Raw genomic sequence first — 15,807 nt, forward strand, 5'->3', positions numbered from 1 at the left:
TAAAAGTTGTGTGTTTATGATATGTGTCTATATAGTAGGCTGGCCTGGAATTCACTCCATAGACCAGACTTCTTCGTTTTTTTTTTTTTTTTAAAGATTTTTTATTATATATATATATATATATATATATATATATATATATATATATACACATTGTAGCTGTCTTCAGACACACCAGAAGAGGGCATCGGATCCCATTACAGATGGTTGTGAGCCACCATGTGGCTGCTGGGAATTGAGCTCAGGACCTCTGGAAGAGCAGTCAATGCCCTTAACCGCTGAGCCATCTCCCCAGCCCTAGACCAGACTTCTGATGATCCTCCTGCCTCGGTCTCCTTAGTTTTGAGCCCTTTAACCATTTTTAAAATCCCAGTCTGCCTGAGTCTTTCTTTCAGTGTGAGCTTACTGAATGAGGCCTTTCTTTGGGCGTATTTACCTGTGAACACAGACACACACCTTTTGATCCAAACTTCATTCCTGTACTAGAAGGTTTTCCCCTTCGTCTGTATTCGACCTGATACTCTCTCGGCCTTACATTTGAATTCAGAACAGAGTCTCGTATCTTCCTATATCAGAAGAGGTTGTTTCTCCCTAAGAAAAGATGTGTCTGGGCCAAGACACTCACTTAGCAATCACAGCACAGGTTAGAGTTGGACTTTAGCCTCTGCTCGCTCTTCCAGCCTGGAACCTGTGCCTTGCATAACCCACGGCAGGGGCCCTTCTTTCTGGCCTCCAATCCCTACTTGGTCCAACACACACTTCAAAGTTTCTTCTTATGCACAGAGATTTGTGGCCGTGACTTACTCACCCGTGCTAGTGGCAAAGTCTCCTGCTTGTCTGAGCTGTCACGTGCACACCTGAGTTTGTGAGTCATGATATATTGAGACTGGTGTTGAGTGCTGTCTGGGTGTGAGAATGGCTGCATTTATGGGTCTTTCCCTTTGTTGGGATACACTCCCTCCAAGCGCTCTATGCAAAGTGTCAGTTCCCTGTGTTAGCATGATAGGAGTGCTAACCTGCTCCTGGTCTTGGATCACCTGTGGCCAGATCAATTGTTCAAAATAGCCACTTGGCCAGACAAATGTTCTACCAGCTGAACTACATGCCCAGCCACCTCCCAATGTTTTTATAAAAGCTTTGCTAAAGGAAGAAATCTAAGAATTTCAGAGGTCAGTCTCCAGAAAAGAAATAGGAAAAAAAAATGGAATGTCTAGCAAGGATAGAGGAGACATGTACATTCATACAGGAAGCTACATGTCAAGAGGAGCTTATAGCTTCCCAGTGAAAAGGGGTTGTACTTGGGGAACCACTTGTTGACAAAGATAATAAGGTGATATCTCTAGATGATACATAGATGATAGATAGATAGATAGATAGATAGATAGATAGATAGATAGATAGATAGGCAGACAGACAGACAGATTGATCAGTATAAAGTGTTAAAGAGTTTGTGAAAAGTTTTCTGGTGACCTGTGCTTTCAAGGATGGACATAAGATTGCAAGGTAAAAACTAAATGTGAGGCCACAGGGGAAGACCGGCTAACAAGGCCCAGAAGGACATGAACAGGGATTGAGTCTCCAAGACTGAAGAGCACTGTGTAAGAGAGGGGAGAGAGCCCAGATGAAATTTATATACGATTTATATGAAAAGCAGTGTACCCCTCTAAGGGGGCCTCAAAACTATCACTTAAGACTCTGAAGTCTGTCATCAGAGGGGAGGTAAGAGACAGTAATTCAGTTAATCTTCTGGCTGGACATCATGGTACTCAACCTTTAATACCACCACTTGGGAGGCAGAGGCAGACAGATTTCTATGAGATCAAGGCCTGCCTAATCTACCTAGTGAGTGCCAGGACAGCCAGAGCTCTGTATTGACAGAGACTCTGTCTCAAAAACAAGAACAACAACAACAAAAATCAGTTTGCTGTAATCCCAGTCCACAGGAAGTAGATGAGGGATGGGGAGAATTCAGTACAAACCACTCCTCCACAGCAAGTTTAAGGCCATGAGACCCGGCCTCAGGAAAACGTGCTAGGACTGTAGCTCAGTGGTGGAACACTTAACTCACATGCGCAAGGCCCTGGGTTCAGTCTTCGTCACTGAGGAGGAAAACAAAAAGACACAAATTTGCTAAGTAGCAAATATGTAGTATTAACAAATCTAGTGTCCTAATGCCTAGCATTGATAACGCATAGGACTGATGCATAGCTCGGGGATTGATACAGGTAATGAAATGGCAGCTTGTATGAGATCTGTGAAAACTGAGATTGTCTTTTCTGCTGTTGCCATGGAAACAAAAAATAAATGTGTGTGTAAGAGTATGTGTGGATGGGTGGCTTTGCTTCCCTGTAGTAAGTTAAGTCCTGTCTATATGGCCTCACAAGATCATGCTGCATACCTTAAGTGTACTCAGTGAAGTTTATTTCTTGGAAAGGGTAAATAGTAATGATTTGGGGCTGAGGTAGTAAGCACTCTACCTCCTGATGACTCCAATAACAATAATACTAGCTAGGGAGAGGATTTCTAGGGGACACAAGGGAGGCCACTGCATGACAGGAAAACATTCTGTATCTTTGTGTAGGTGGCAGTTACGTGATTGTGTACACGGTTACACACTGAGCCCTACACTTAAACTAGGTGTATTTTAGTAAGTGATAAAAGAGGGGAGGTTAAGGGAGAGTCCAGGCCTTGTGGGACCCTGATGCAAGAGAGGAGTAGACCACCAATGGGTGACACCATCCGCTGAGGCCAAGGCTGGACTTGAGACAGAGCTGGCTAACTGAGTCCTGCAGAGGAGAGGGCAGACGTCCCAGCTGTCTCTTTAGACTTCCTGTCCTAGGAATGAGTAGATGCTCTGAGCCGCCACGGGTGAGGGAATAAGGAAGCGTGGGGCGGCTCACAGGGATGAGACTGCCAGCTCCCAAGGCTCACTGCTGAGGTGGAATCTGGGGTTCTGGCAAGACGCCCTGTTTCTCATAGCATCCGTCCTGACAGTGATGGCGAGGCAGACAGAAGCTGTTTTTCCTTCCAGTTCTTTATCTTATTCAGGAATTATGAATATTAGCTCCATGTTGTCACACACTCATGACTCACGTGCTTTGGCGGAAGATGAGATGTTGCGATGAGTTCTGGTCAGCCACTCCTGAGAGAAGCACTTTCTTTCTCTCCCTCTCTAGGGAACCAGGACAGTGATGAGTAAAGGGGCTGGGTGTGGATAAGCTGTAGGCTTTGCCAGTGTATATGGACATGGCCTTCAGGCTGTAGCTTATGCTCCCTCTGCCTCACCCTATTCTGTGACACCCGGGGGCCCAGTGTGACCCACTGTGTGGTATCAGGCTTATGGTTCCAGGAACTGTTCTAGCATGGTGTTGACTTGGGAGATCCCCACTTTGCCCCAAGCTTCTCTTTTCTCTGGAGAAAAGGATTTAGAGCTAGAGTTGTGTCTGGGACCAACCGAGGACAGGAACCCTAGGGAGGGGTGACTCAGAGTTTGGTCTTGCTGGAGAGAGACTGGTTCAAAGTAGTAAGTGACCAGCTGGGAGGTGAGTCTGCCTGCAGTTAGGACTGAAGTGGCGGCTCTTAATGATTGCCGAAGTAAATGCTGTGATCCACGAAAGGCAGGGCCATCCTAACTGGAACTCACTGCCCATTACCACTTCCTGTTCCGGGTGACGTGCACGCTCTCATGAAGGACAGCGTGCTGTGGTCAGATGGGTTTCCTGAGCTTTGTTTTTGCCAGTGACACGTTGTGGGAAGGACGATGGAGAGACGCAGGCAGGGCTGTGTTAGGCTTACGTTCACAGTGCCGTTCACCCCCTCCCAGACTCTTCTACCTCCTTTACATGAGAAGCAAAAGGAAAGTAGCTTTCAAATCCTGTATTGTGTGAGGTTCAAAATCTGTCTTTCAGTTCACACTCCCCTGTCTATCGTGAGAACGAGCAGGCAGGGACTTCTGGACTCTCGCAGCTTTTGATCAAGGCTTTCCTTTTTTTGTTTTAAGTAATATTAGTTGTTTAGTTATTTCCCTAGGGAGTCCATTTCTGAAGTCATCTTTAAGTTGTGAAAATAACTATTGAAAATAGTAACGATTGGACAAGTGAGCCATAGTCCATGCGTGCGATGGGAACCGAGCGATGAAAGTTAGCTAAGCTGGTGGTCAGGCAGTAGCCTGGGTCCATCTCACACACTAGGCTGAAGGAGAGAAGTCAGTGAGTGTACAGACAGCAACATACCTTTAAGTTTTCTCTATCTGGTTCCTTGGAAGGACAGATAGTGATGGAGACCAGACCAGCTCTCAGAGTCAGGGGTCACGGGAGAATTTGGTCAAGTATAGGAGTATTTGGGACATGGAGGTATTATGTGCCTTCCTTTCCTTGGACTCATGCAACTTTTTATGTGTGTGAAAATCCATCCAACATAATGGTAGCATATGGCAATTTTGAAAATTAAGAGACGTGAAAAAGATAGGCCTCAGACCAACTAACTTGATAGGCCACAGCTAACTAAGCATCCAGCTTGGTGTCCTGGGTTTCTTCTGTAGGATTCTCATCCCTTCGCAGTGTCTCATTTAAGTCTCTCAGTTCCCCCCTGAGGCATGCACACATGAACTCTCTGTTCTGAAAGATGAAATACACTCAGGGAAGTGATGGGTCAGAGGTGCAGTTAAACCTCCCTTGCCATCCATCTTTGCTATCTATCACTGATTAACCCCTTCAGATCCCAGTAGTCACTCGATAGCAGTCTCACACATGCTTCTGTGGGCTGAAGCTCAACTACGTGACTCTTTCAGGCCATGTGGTCTTGACTGGGGCTGAATTCGTCATGAAGACCTGGACTAGAGTCATTAGCATGGCCACTTGTTGGACTGTGGGAGTTGATTCTCAGCCTGAGCTGGAGTGTATTGGTTCTCGTATGTGGGGGGCTTCCTACCACATGGTGGCTGGGTTCTTAGAGAAATAGAAATGCTCGAAGCAATAGAAGTTGAAGCTGCCCATTGTTTTCCCCCACTAAGGTTTATTTTTATTTTTAATGTTGTGTGTAATTGTGTGAATCTGTGTATGAGTCTGTCCATGTTTAACCTGTCCATAGGTAGATTCAGAGTCCAGAACAGGGATGAGATCCTCCAGAGATGTAGTTACCATGTGAGATACCAACCACAGGTCCTGGCATTGATCTTCTGGAAGAACAGTGAGCACTGTTAACCACTGAGCCATGGCCCTGGCTCCCATCTGTCTCCTAGCACCACCCAGCTGTCCATCCTTTTAATGCCTGGGCTAAGAATTGAGGATGGCTCAACTCCTACCTTCTACCCATGAAGCAATGCAGCTGCAGAAGGCCTCAACCTGCCACTGGGAGGAGAGTGTGTAGAAGGAAGAGCAAGGGCATTGGTAGGGCTGCCCGGGAACCAGTCCGTTCTCCTTCAGTTATAATTGATTGTGCACACCAGCATGGGTCAGTCAAAGCCAAGAACTTTGAGTGCAAGGAAGGACAGTACTCTAGCCTCTGGAATTGAGTGTAATTTTTCCTTGGAAGTACAGTCCCTTCTTTGTAAAAAGTGTTGACACACATCCACCCCCTTTGGATGGAGTGTGAAAACTGTCTTGTCTTGAGGGTCAGGCCACTGGGGAGCTTAACTCTCCAGAAATCCTGGATTTAATTGGCCAGATCGTCAAAAGATTCAGTCCATAGGAAACCAGACCCAATAGCAGAGGAATACTTTCAACACTCTTGTCCTGAAACCCCCATCACTGACCTCTCAGCACCCGGATTCCTGAAAAATGCCAGAAGCCAAGTTTTGACTGTCCTAGTTGTGGCATAATCGACTTGGAGGAACCCCGTCCCCAAGGCTTTCAGAATCTTTTTTCCCTTCCAAGGCGTCTCTAATGATGGTAATCCTCCTGTCTGGAGTCTTCAAAGCAGCTCTGTTTACAGGAGTCTGAAGATGGTGGCACAAGCCTTGCGCTTTCTGGATGGGTGACACACTTGTCAGGCAGTGGGAGATCAGGCTTATCCTGAGGACCGCTCGCTTCCTGCTGCTTTGTCTCCGATCCAGTGCCAACCCCCAGAAGAAATATTTCCTTTCTGCTTGATGTTTTGTCGCAAGTGGGAAACTATAAAATAAGCATTTGCTTATGAATTAATTTCTGGCACACACAGCACTCAGTAAGCCTCATGGTGCTGTATATCCGTCCTTCACGTCCGTGCCAACTTCTGTGCTCCTTCCTACTAAGATGTTCCTACCAGCACCCGGGGGAAGTTCCCTTCATTTCCTCTTATCTGCAGGGGACAGGGGTTGTCCTTACCTGGAAAGCGGAGGAAGAAAATCTGTCTGTGAACCTCCATGGCTTTAAACTTTTTAAAGCTAATGCAGATGTTTGGAGAGGTTATGGGTTTATCTAACTATAGAGCATTCCGTAGCAAACTAAGGGAATTTTTTTTTCCCTCTTGGAATACTTGCCTCCAGTTGCAGAAGCACAGTGATTTTCATATATCAAGTGACTGCCCACGGCTATTCCTCTGCCAAGGTCTGGGTTACAGACACACCCAATGAAAGTTTTCCCTTCTGCACGTACACAGCTAGAGGTGGAAAATATGAGATACACTCAATCCAGAAACTAGGCTGTGAGTTCAACTGAAAAGAGAGAGTTCCCTGATTCATGGGGCCTTTCCCTGACCACTTTTGAAGGTTGGGTTAAGAAATGAGTCCCAGCCGATGTGGCATATAACATCGTACTCTTCCTGGGCCTATCACTGCAGAACACAGTGTGGGAGGAACACATCTCTTTGGCTGTCTGCGACCCCCTGTCCCCCCAACATCAGAGAGATAGGGGCATGTAGGTGAATAGTGTGATTTGACTCTGTGGTAACAAACAGAAGGCCAGCTTGTAGGGAGATCAGCCCCAGTTTGATCGGGCAGTCACCCTGAGGAGGAGGAAAAGTCTGCTGTGTGAGGGAGTTACGTAAATGGGTGTTGTTTTTGGCAGGGAGTTAGATATGAGTCACTTTCAAGTGGTGTTTTCTAACCTCAGGTTTTATCCATGTGGAAAGAAATGAGCTAACCCCAGAATCAGGGGCTGTTCTCCCCCCACCATGTAGGGACTTATAAATGGTTGTTGGCATTAAGACCTGACATCTCCAGGGGCCATCCCTCCCCATCCCCAAGACTGTGCCTACCAGTCGGCACAGAGGGATCTGAACAGTGAGGCCACTTACGCTGGCCAGAAGAACACATCTAGGGTCCACTTCTCACTCCTGGCCCTCCTTTGAAAAGCAATGCACGAATATCCAGAGATTTGGGAGAGAGCCTTGAAAGAGAGACCTGTCATACAAAGGGCTCTGGCCTCCTGAGTGGGACATTGTCAGCCTTTAGTGACTTTGAATTTGAAACTCAATTTCTCTTCCATCATGGGGATTGGAAAACAAAGACCATTGTGGAACTCTCCAGAAGATGAAACCAAAAGCAAGAGATGAAAGTGCTTGAGCCAAGAAATGCCCTTTCTTCAGGCCTCCAGCAAAAGTCCCTTAACCTTTCCCTGCCTAGTTGCTCACCTGCAGAGCAAGCTGGTGACAGGTGCTGCCTCTCGGGGCCTCTGTTGAGTCCCAGAAAGTGCCTTGTGTGGCATTCAGCTCCTCTAAGCTCTTAACACATCTGGGTATTAGTTTCTATTGTTTCATGAAGTTTCTTGTCATTTAAAGACAGGCTTCATTTATTGGCCTTGATTTCTGTCAAAATTTTCTCTAGTGTTTGTTTGTTTGTTTGTTTCTATGAAGTGGTTTATCACCCAGAGAGGCCCGTGGGATGTTCTGTTTTCTCTGTCACATTCCGTCTACTTAAACCTTTCTGGCTGTATGTTTAAGATGATTTTGAACATCTAGAAAGTTTGGAAATATGAATGCCTTTGGTGTATATAACTTCTTGTGCTGATAGCCGTACCAGATGAGCAGAGGACAGCCCAGTCTGTCCTTTTCCCTGGTTTGCCTTTTCTCTTCCTCTACTGCCTTTGACATGTGAGTGTATTGTCCTCCCATCCTTCTCCAGGAAACCAGCGCATCACTGAACAAAAGTCCTTTGGATTATTGGCCTAAATCCTGGTCTCATAGAAAACCATAATTTAAAACTAGTTACCGTAGGGGCTGGAGAGATGGCTCAGTGATAAAAGTGCTGTGAGGCAAGTTCGCATGACGGTAGTCGCAAATGTTCCTGTTACCCTAGCTCTGTGAGGAGCAGAACCAGGAGTGTCTCTGCGGCTTGACGGTCAACATCAAGCTCTAGGCTTAATGGGAGGCTGTCAAAGGAACAAAGCGGAGGTTGATACAAAAGGATGCCTAATGCCCTTCTCCAGCTTCCATATATGTGTGCCATACACAGCAGTTACCACGCTCAGGCACACCAAACTGACCTAACTTCCCAGCAAAGAAAAATGTGAATTCTCAGAGCTCCATTCTGGTTGTCAGCGAGTCTGCCCGAGGGGCAACCTTTGGCAGTGCGTGTGTCTAAAAGCACTCAGTTTTGCTGTTAAGGGCAAGACACTGCTTTAAGAATCGCCAGGCGTCTTCATCCGAGACTGACTCTTCCGTTATTAGGAAGAAGCCAGCTCATGGGGATAGTACTCTAGAGATCCTGGAGACCCGATATTGTTCTTTCCTGAGTGACAAAGTCCCACTACAGACAGAAGAGGGTTTTATGTATATCAGTTCTTCTGGCCATCCACAAAGAAAAACTAAAAGGAGAGAAAGGATAAAGAGCAGAGTCCTGGTCTCCTCCCCTCCTGTAATTCCTAGAGGCAGGACTAGAGTTCTAAGACCCAACATCTAAAGGAGCACTCTGGCAGTCTCTGAATGACTAAAGAGCAGCAAATAAAAATGCCAGAGAATGGGCTGGACAGATGGGTCAGCAGTTAAGAACACTGGCTGCTCTTCCAGAGGCCCATGGCAGCTTACAACCATCTATAACTCCTGTTCCAGATGACCTGACACCCTCTTCTGGTCTCTGTGGTCACAGCACCCCTCTGGTGCACAGACCTACAAGCAGGCAAGACATCCATTAACATAAAATAAAAATAAAGCTAAGGAAGGTGTCAGAGAAGAAGTTGAGCCTCTGTTTCCTTTCGTCTCCTGGATCACAGCAGGTCCAGACTTCCTTCCTATATCTTATTCCACTTCTAGGTCATTTGCACTTGTCCTTGTGACTTCTGAACACGCAGTACAAATTGACGCCAGATTCTCCTCCTTACAGTATACTTTGGGGTTGGCAAGCAATGGCCCAAGGACCACCTCTAACCAACTGTCCATGTTTGTATAAAGTTTTATTGGAACACAGCTGTCCTTCAAGTGTCCTTCATGGCTGCTTGCACTCACGGGGGCAGAGCTGAGCATTTGGAATAAGACAGTAAACCCTTGTCATGCCGTCTTTTAGAAAATCATTTGCCAACCCTGTGCTTACTTGATTGTTATTGCTGAATAATAAGCCATACAGTAGAAAGAGACATGGATTTTACTCCTTTGTTCTAAGTTTGTCCATACCCCAGGACTGGCAATTATAGGTTTTAGATGTCTGACATTTATCAGATATCTGAAGTCCCAAGATATTGTAGCCACTTAGCTAACAAAAGGAAACTCAGGGTACTGAGTATCTTCTCTGTCTATCCATCCATCCAGTCATCCATCCATCCAGCCTACCTTCCTTCCTTTTGGAAGTGGGTTCAGGTTATATTATTTTTAGAGCACTATTTCTTTCCTTCAGATAATATCCACTTTCCCTTTATAATTATCCACCTCTACTGACTGCCTTTTATCCTAGTTCCAGAAGGCAGGGTACAGCATTCATCTTCAGGGAAGTATCCATGTGGCTTAAAGTCTAGATACCTGAGCTTCCAGACTTGTGATCTGTGGGCCTTCTCTGACCATTCAACCTAAGGGCATCCCGCTTTTAAGGTTAGTCACTTCCTTGTGGCGTTATGGTCTGCCGTTTCTGTGCTTCTCACAGAGGTTCTCCCAGAGGAAAAGGCAGGGATTCCTAAAGGCTCATGGTTACCTTTGAGATACCTGAACTGTTGGGACCTTGTCTCCCATCTGTCTCCTCCTCCCACATACTTCCTGCATGATTCCATTCATTCCCGGGGCATCCAGCCAGCACTTAGGCCAACAGCTCCCGAAGTTGTAGCTCTTGGCCCCATCTCTATACCAGTTTCTAGATCTCTGCTCAAATCTCTTTAGAGCATCTTTACCTCACTTAACTCTTAGTTAGAGTGACCCCAGTCAGGCTGCCATCTACTCTCTTCTCTTCCATGCCATTTATATGCCAAGACGTTGCCCATGAGTCATCACCACCAAGCCCCCAGCCACCTAAGCTAGCAACCATAAAGTTATTAATTCTTTTTCTTTGTTATTGTTGGTCACAGATCAGTTCTGTGCCTATTTGACCTTCCAGTAGTTTTCGGCCAGGATTCAGTTACGACTTCCATTCAGCAAGGGAGTTGGCACTCTAGAGTCAATAATCTGTGCAGAGCAGCACGGCTAGGGTTGGAATGGAATAGAAAAACAAGCCTTAGACATTGGAGCTCATCCTCTCAGTCACCTTGCTATACACCCTACCTGCCTTGGCTTCATGATGCCTCAGTTCCAGACTTTTCCCATGCAGCAACAGGACAGCCTTTCCACAGCCACCATGCCTTTCTTAGCATCATTGTCACTGACACCTCTGAAGAGAAGCCTGGCTCCATTGACACTCCGTGACATCTTTGGGTGCCCCATAAGATGGGGCACTGCCTAGGTTTCTGCTCTCTCTTTCCCACTTACTGTCCACCCTTATACCTGAGTGCAGGTGAACTGGGTTGGGCCACGTACCGAACCGCCTTTGCTCTGTGTAGGCCACGCCCACATTCCATGCGCCTAGAAGGTTTCCCAATCCCTGACTATAACAGCTTCTATTCTGAAAACTTCCCTTGATCCCCTGAGGCAGAGGCAGGGGGAATCTCCACCTCTGGGCACAGTGCATTAATTGGGATAGAAATGAGCCCACCTCAGCTGGTTTCAGGTGACGACCCAAGGGGACCAAGGACAAATCTTTTTGCCTTAACCAGTGCTCTAAGGAAGCTTCGGCATGTGCTAGATGAGGCGTGTCCAGCCTGAGTGTGACGAGTCGCTGTCCATGATCCCACTCTGTGGGTCATTCCTAGGAACGTGCTGAGACCATATGTGGAAGGTACTCAGCTCAGCTGACACATGCAGCCTGATACAGTTCTTGCTAATGATAGATGATAATAATAATAATAATAATAATAATAATAATAATAATAATAATAACGCCTCTACTTCAGGGTACCTTAGGGTTATACTTCTTCCCTCTTCCACTCACTGGAGAGTTTAACTCCCAGATGAAGAATCCATCTGATTCTCCAGGATGCGCACCATGCTGTGTGCTCAGAAAATATTCCCTTAAAGAAGGAGACGTTCCGGCCCTAGTTCTACATGCCACCATGTTGTTTAACCATCTTACCCTTCTGGTTGCCAACATCAGGATAACTTGTTAATGGTTATTGGCATCTTGAGTGCTTTCTTTAAGAATAAGAAGAAAATAGGTTTATCTGAGCCGAAGGGAAATAAATACATAAAGTCAATGGAGAAATACTTTATGGGCTAACTTCTTCATTTTTTTTCTTAATAATAACCTAATAATAACTAATAATAAGTAAGGGGTACCAGAAGCCAGCTAGGCACCCCTTCTGCCTGAGCTCATTTTCAATTCAATTCAGTTCCTAAGTGAAAAGTGCTACTGCGACCCCTTTATTTGCTGAAGAGGAAACAGGGTCCCAGAGTTCAAGACACTCAGAATGCCAGGGCTAGGTGGTGGCTGCATAGATGTTTCCTCTCACATCTTAGTTTTGGTTTCTCAGGGTGCAGAGAAGCTTCCACCAACTTCCCTAACATTGACATGGGTCCATGCCCCCTTTGGGGACCTTGCACCTTTTCGTAAGACAAATGTCATCCGAGCCTTCTCTTTGGAGGATGCTCTGTCGGTCTAGTGCCTCAGAAGATGGCTTGTGTGGTTGGTTTTGATTTGTTTTGTCAGTAAACTTGGCCGTAAATGACAGAAGAAGAAACCATGAAAGGCTCTTCCCTTCAGCCTGGGCATTGCTTGCCAAATAAACTTGTACACATTACAAGTTTCACGTCCTTCAAGTTTCAGGTTCCCCGGTCCATGAAAATTAGTGACAAGAAGACTCTCCTGTGAAACTCTGTGACATGGAAAGCAGCACATTTAATCAAAAGTCTTAAGAAGAGTTCGATTCTATTATCAGTGATTCTTTTTTATTTGCATCTAAAGAGCACATGCTCACTGGCATATGCGAGACTCACTAGAGTTCACCTTGTACCCATTTGTGAAGTAGGTAAAGTGGACCTCGTTTCTGCCTACCAGACCTTTGCTGGTTGAAGACTATTCTTTTATTGAGGAAATGAAAAAGGGAATGAAAAGTCAGGGATACCTTCATCGAGTATCCCTAACAATGCTGAGTTATATGAGAAGGCCCCAGTTACAGATGAGGAAACTGAGGCTCAACGAATCCAGCATTACTCACAGTCCCCAACTGTCAGAACCAACGTCTGAATACAAGTCTTTCTCCGTCACCACTCTCTCACCTACATTCCATATGACACACAGGCAGGAAGTTCGTCAGTACACTGTTCACTCTGACCGTGGCCTTGTTAGATAGCAGTTGTCTGCTTTATCTTTGGAGGTGCGAGAAGGCCATAGTTCTTGACTGATGTGAGTAGAAAGCCTTTGCTGCTTTGGCATATCCAATCAGTTCTAAAGGTCGGCTCATGAGCCCATACAGGGAAGCGTGTTCAGTCTCATGATGCCGTATAAACCCTTCTCAGTTTGCATTGTCATCATGCATTGCTTTGTCTGGCCGGAGGGGAATATAAAAGGCTCTTGTTCCGTCACCGCATTGCTTGGTGCTTTCTGGACTTCTTACGGAGGGAGCGAGATTGCTGGGATAGACCTGTGATGGGTGTTGCAAACCCCCTTCTACTCTTCCCAGTTTGGCATGCATGTGTGAGAGGTACGCCCGCCTTGTATTTACAAGAGGAAGTATCCCGTTTAATTTTATTTTCACACTAAAACCGAAGTGTTAAGAGAACATAGTGTTTTAGCACTCTCTGGGTTATCAGCTGCAGAGCGGAGGGTGCATATTGTCACATACAGTTTTCTGAGTACATTTCTACATTTGTTACCTGGCAACGTTGCCGCGTCGGCACATGAAGATGTGTCGGTTCCTGCCAGTTCCTCACTCTCTGTGCTGTGGAAGGGGGAATAGCTGCTTCTCTGCAGGGATGGAGAACAGGAGAAGGCACAGAGCTAATGGCCTCATACAAAGACTCCTGGTTCAGCTCAGTGACACAGCCAAACCAGAGGTTGCCCCGCTTTTTCAACAACTGCTTTGAAGCTTGTACTTCTCTCCTTCCGGGTTAGGTGAGGGGTTTGCGCTTAATCACCATGAATCCCTGTTGCTGATCTTTGATCTTTTTAAACTAAAAACAAACAACCACCACCTCATGTCCTAGTCGTTAATGTGAGTCATCTGGACCTTTTAATATTGTGACGAAGTTATCCTTAATTGCTTTCATTTGATCCCCAGCCTCTCGCTTGATCTAAGTGCTCTGGTTTTGACTACCTCAGACCTCTGTTGAGGAAGTCAATTCCACAGCACAATGAGAGCCACAGCATCCCTTACCGAAGGTCAGCCACTGGGCTGATTTATAGCTCACCGGAGTGATTTTACTTGCCCAGAGCCCTGAACTTACGTAAATATACTTGAAGCACTAAAGTGGGCCATCTTTGTGCTCTAGGATCATCACAGCCTACCCCTCATTTGACTAATGCCTACCTGTCCAACCTTTGAAAACATTTGAGTTGAAACCCTTGGGTTATGGGTTTAAAAGTCTCCCAAGTCTATGCGTACATTCAAAGATTCAGGAAAAGCTTTCTGGGCCCAGCACCTGTAATGCTGTCTTGAAGAATGATCACTAGGGAAGTTCCCATGGTAACAGTGTTTGAAACAGTCTGACACCATCAACAGGTTAAGCAAGAAGTCTTCTGGTTCAGGGGCACATCCTGTAAGCACAGCTCCTTAGAAGGAAGCCTAGGAGAGTCTATGACTGAGCCCAGACTCAGCTACTGGAGGACCTGGACAAAACGGGCCAGGCTTGAGGGCCTGTTGGTTTTACAGTGCTTGTGTTGTGTCATCTTGTTTGTGGGGAGGCCTTGTAGACTACCGGATTCTTACTGTCTTGCCTGTTAAGGAAAAGAAAGAAAGACAGCCACCTGTGTCTGGAAGGTAGTTAGAACCCAGCACTTAGCTTGAAATCTTGATCTCTAATACTGCCCAAATCCAATACGGCTCCCTACAGATGTTAGGTTTCAAATCTGGGACAAATGGTTAAGGTGGCTATATAGCATGTCAAAGCAGGCCTGGCCTGGAGGTTCTCCCTGTGACCCTCAATCCTAACCTGTTACTGGTAATTTCTCCAGTCCAGGGGCTCAGCCGCTCTTCCCTATATAACCCAACCTTTTTGGTTGCCTGCTCTTGTTGTTATGTTTGGGCCTCGTAGATGATGTTCATAGTTCCCCTCTCTTCCCTTTCCCCCTTTCCTCAAACAATATCCCGCAGTCTTGTCACATCTACTCTAGACTCTCCCAGATGTACCTGTGAATTCTATATGCTCCCCCTCCTTTTTATCTATAGTAAACCAGCTCCTCCACTATACCTAGGGGCACTGAAGCTTGCTTTCTTTTCCTTTCTATCTCTTTGTTCATTCACTCATCTCCCTGTAAACCCCCACCCCCACCCCCACCCCAGCCAGTCTCCTGAGGCTCTGAGGTGGGCGTTTACCCTCAATTTCTCAGTTTTCATCAGGAAAGGCCTAAGAGGAAATCCCAAGATTTTTCACCTGTTTTTGTTGCTGTTTTTTTGTTGTTGGTGGTGATGGTGGTGGTGGTAGTGGAGGTGGTGGTGGTGGTGGTGGTGGTAGTGGTGGTGGTGGTGGTGGTGGTGGTGGTTTTTCTCTCTTTCTTTTTTAATATCCAAAGATAACTTGCCCCAAGGACTCCTAACTTGGGCCTGAGTTCCTTTGAACCCGGAAGTCTCCATCCTGCTGTTTAAACTTTAAGATGGTTCCTGACTGCTTGAGAGTCGTCAACCAGCAGGCCGAGGCGAACTTTAAAGAAAAACCAGGTCATGCCGCCTGTTTTTGGTGAGCACAGGAATCAACAAAGAGACGTTACATAACTTCTATTTATGTCCTCCTTGCTCTCTATCTGCAGGCAGGCAAGAGTCGCAGAGCTGGGATTTAACGAGCACTCTGGGTTTGCTCACCTTCCTGAGCTGGTAGGAACCAGTTTGTTCTCAAAATGCGTCAGTAAAGAATCAGGCTGTGGGTGGGCGGCCAGGGGTAGTAGGTGGACCGCATTGTTGCCATGGTGTTTTTTAATTCCCCTGTCTCTCAAGGATCCTGCTCTCCCCTTCCCTGGCTCCCCACCCCCTCCTTTTCTTTTCTTTCTTTTTAATCCATGAGCTTCCTTGTTTCTCACGCCCACTCGTGATTTCTTGGAGCTGCCTCAGGAAACAGGACTATTCTCCCTCCCTTCCACAAACACCCCCATTGTGTAGCCCCAGGGCCTTAGAAGAGTTTTTCCTAAGGTGCTCCTTTCCCACCCTCCCCTGTCTTATTTCCCCGAGATTTTCATAGCCACTCCCTCCATTGCTGGGGCTTATCCTCCTGGTTGGGTTGTTAGAAGCTCTCTGT

At 46.3% G+C, this 15,807-nt stretch overlaps 1 protein-coding gene and 1 long non-coding RNA gene across 19 annotated transcripts in view; one reads left to right on the plus strand and one right to left on the minus strand.

The window, feature by feature from the left end:
* The window catches only part of Itpr1 (inositol 1,4,5-trisphosphate receptor, type 1), a 367,970-nt gene that overhangs the window by 216,766 nt on the left and 135,397 nt on the right, over positions 1-15,807 (plus strand). The gene's annotated exons all lie outside the window — the stretch shown is intronic.
* Positions 12,405-15,546, minus strand: LOC147995011 (uncharacterized). Its single transcript, XR_015686946.1, has 2 exons — positions 14,953-15,546; positions 12,405-14,296 (listed from the first exon to the last, which is right to left on the minus strand). It is a non-coding gene; the product is annotated as an uncharacterized LOC147995011 (long non-coding RNA).

This window comes from Rattus norvegicus, chromosome 4 (genome assembly GCF_021556685.1).
Source record: "Rattus norvegicus strain SHRSP/BbbUtx chromosome 4, alternate assembly SHRSP_T2T, whole genome shotgun sequence".
Taxonomy (NCBI): domain Eukaryota; kingdom Metazoa; phylum Chordata; class Mammalia; order Rodentia; family Muridae; genus Rattus; species Rattus norvegicus.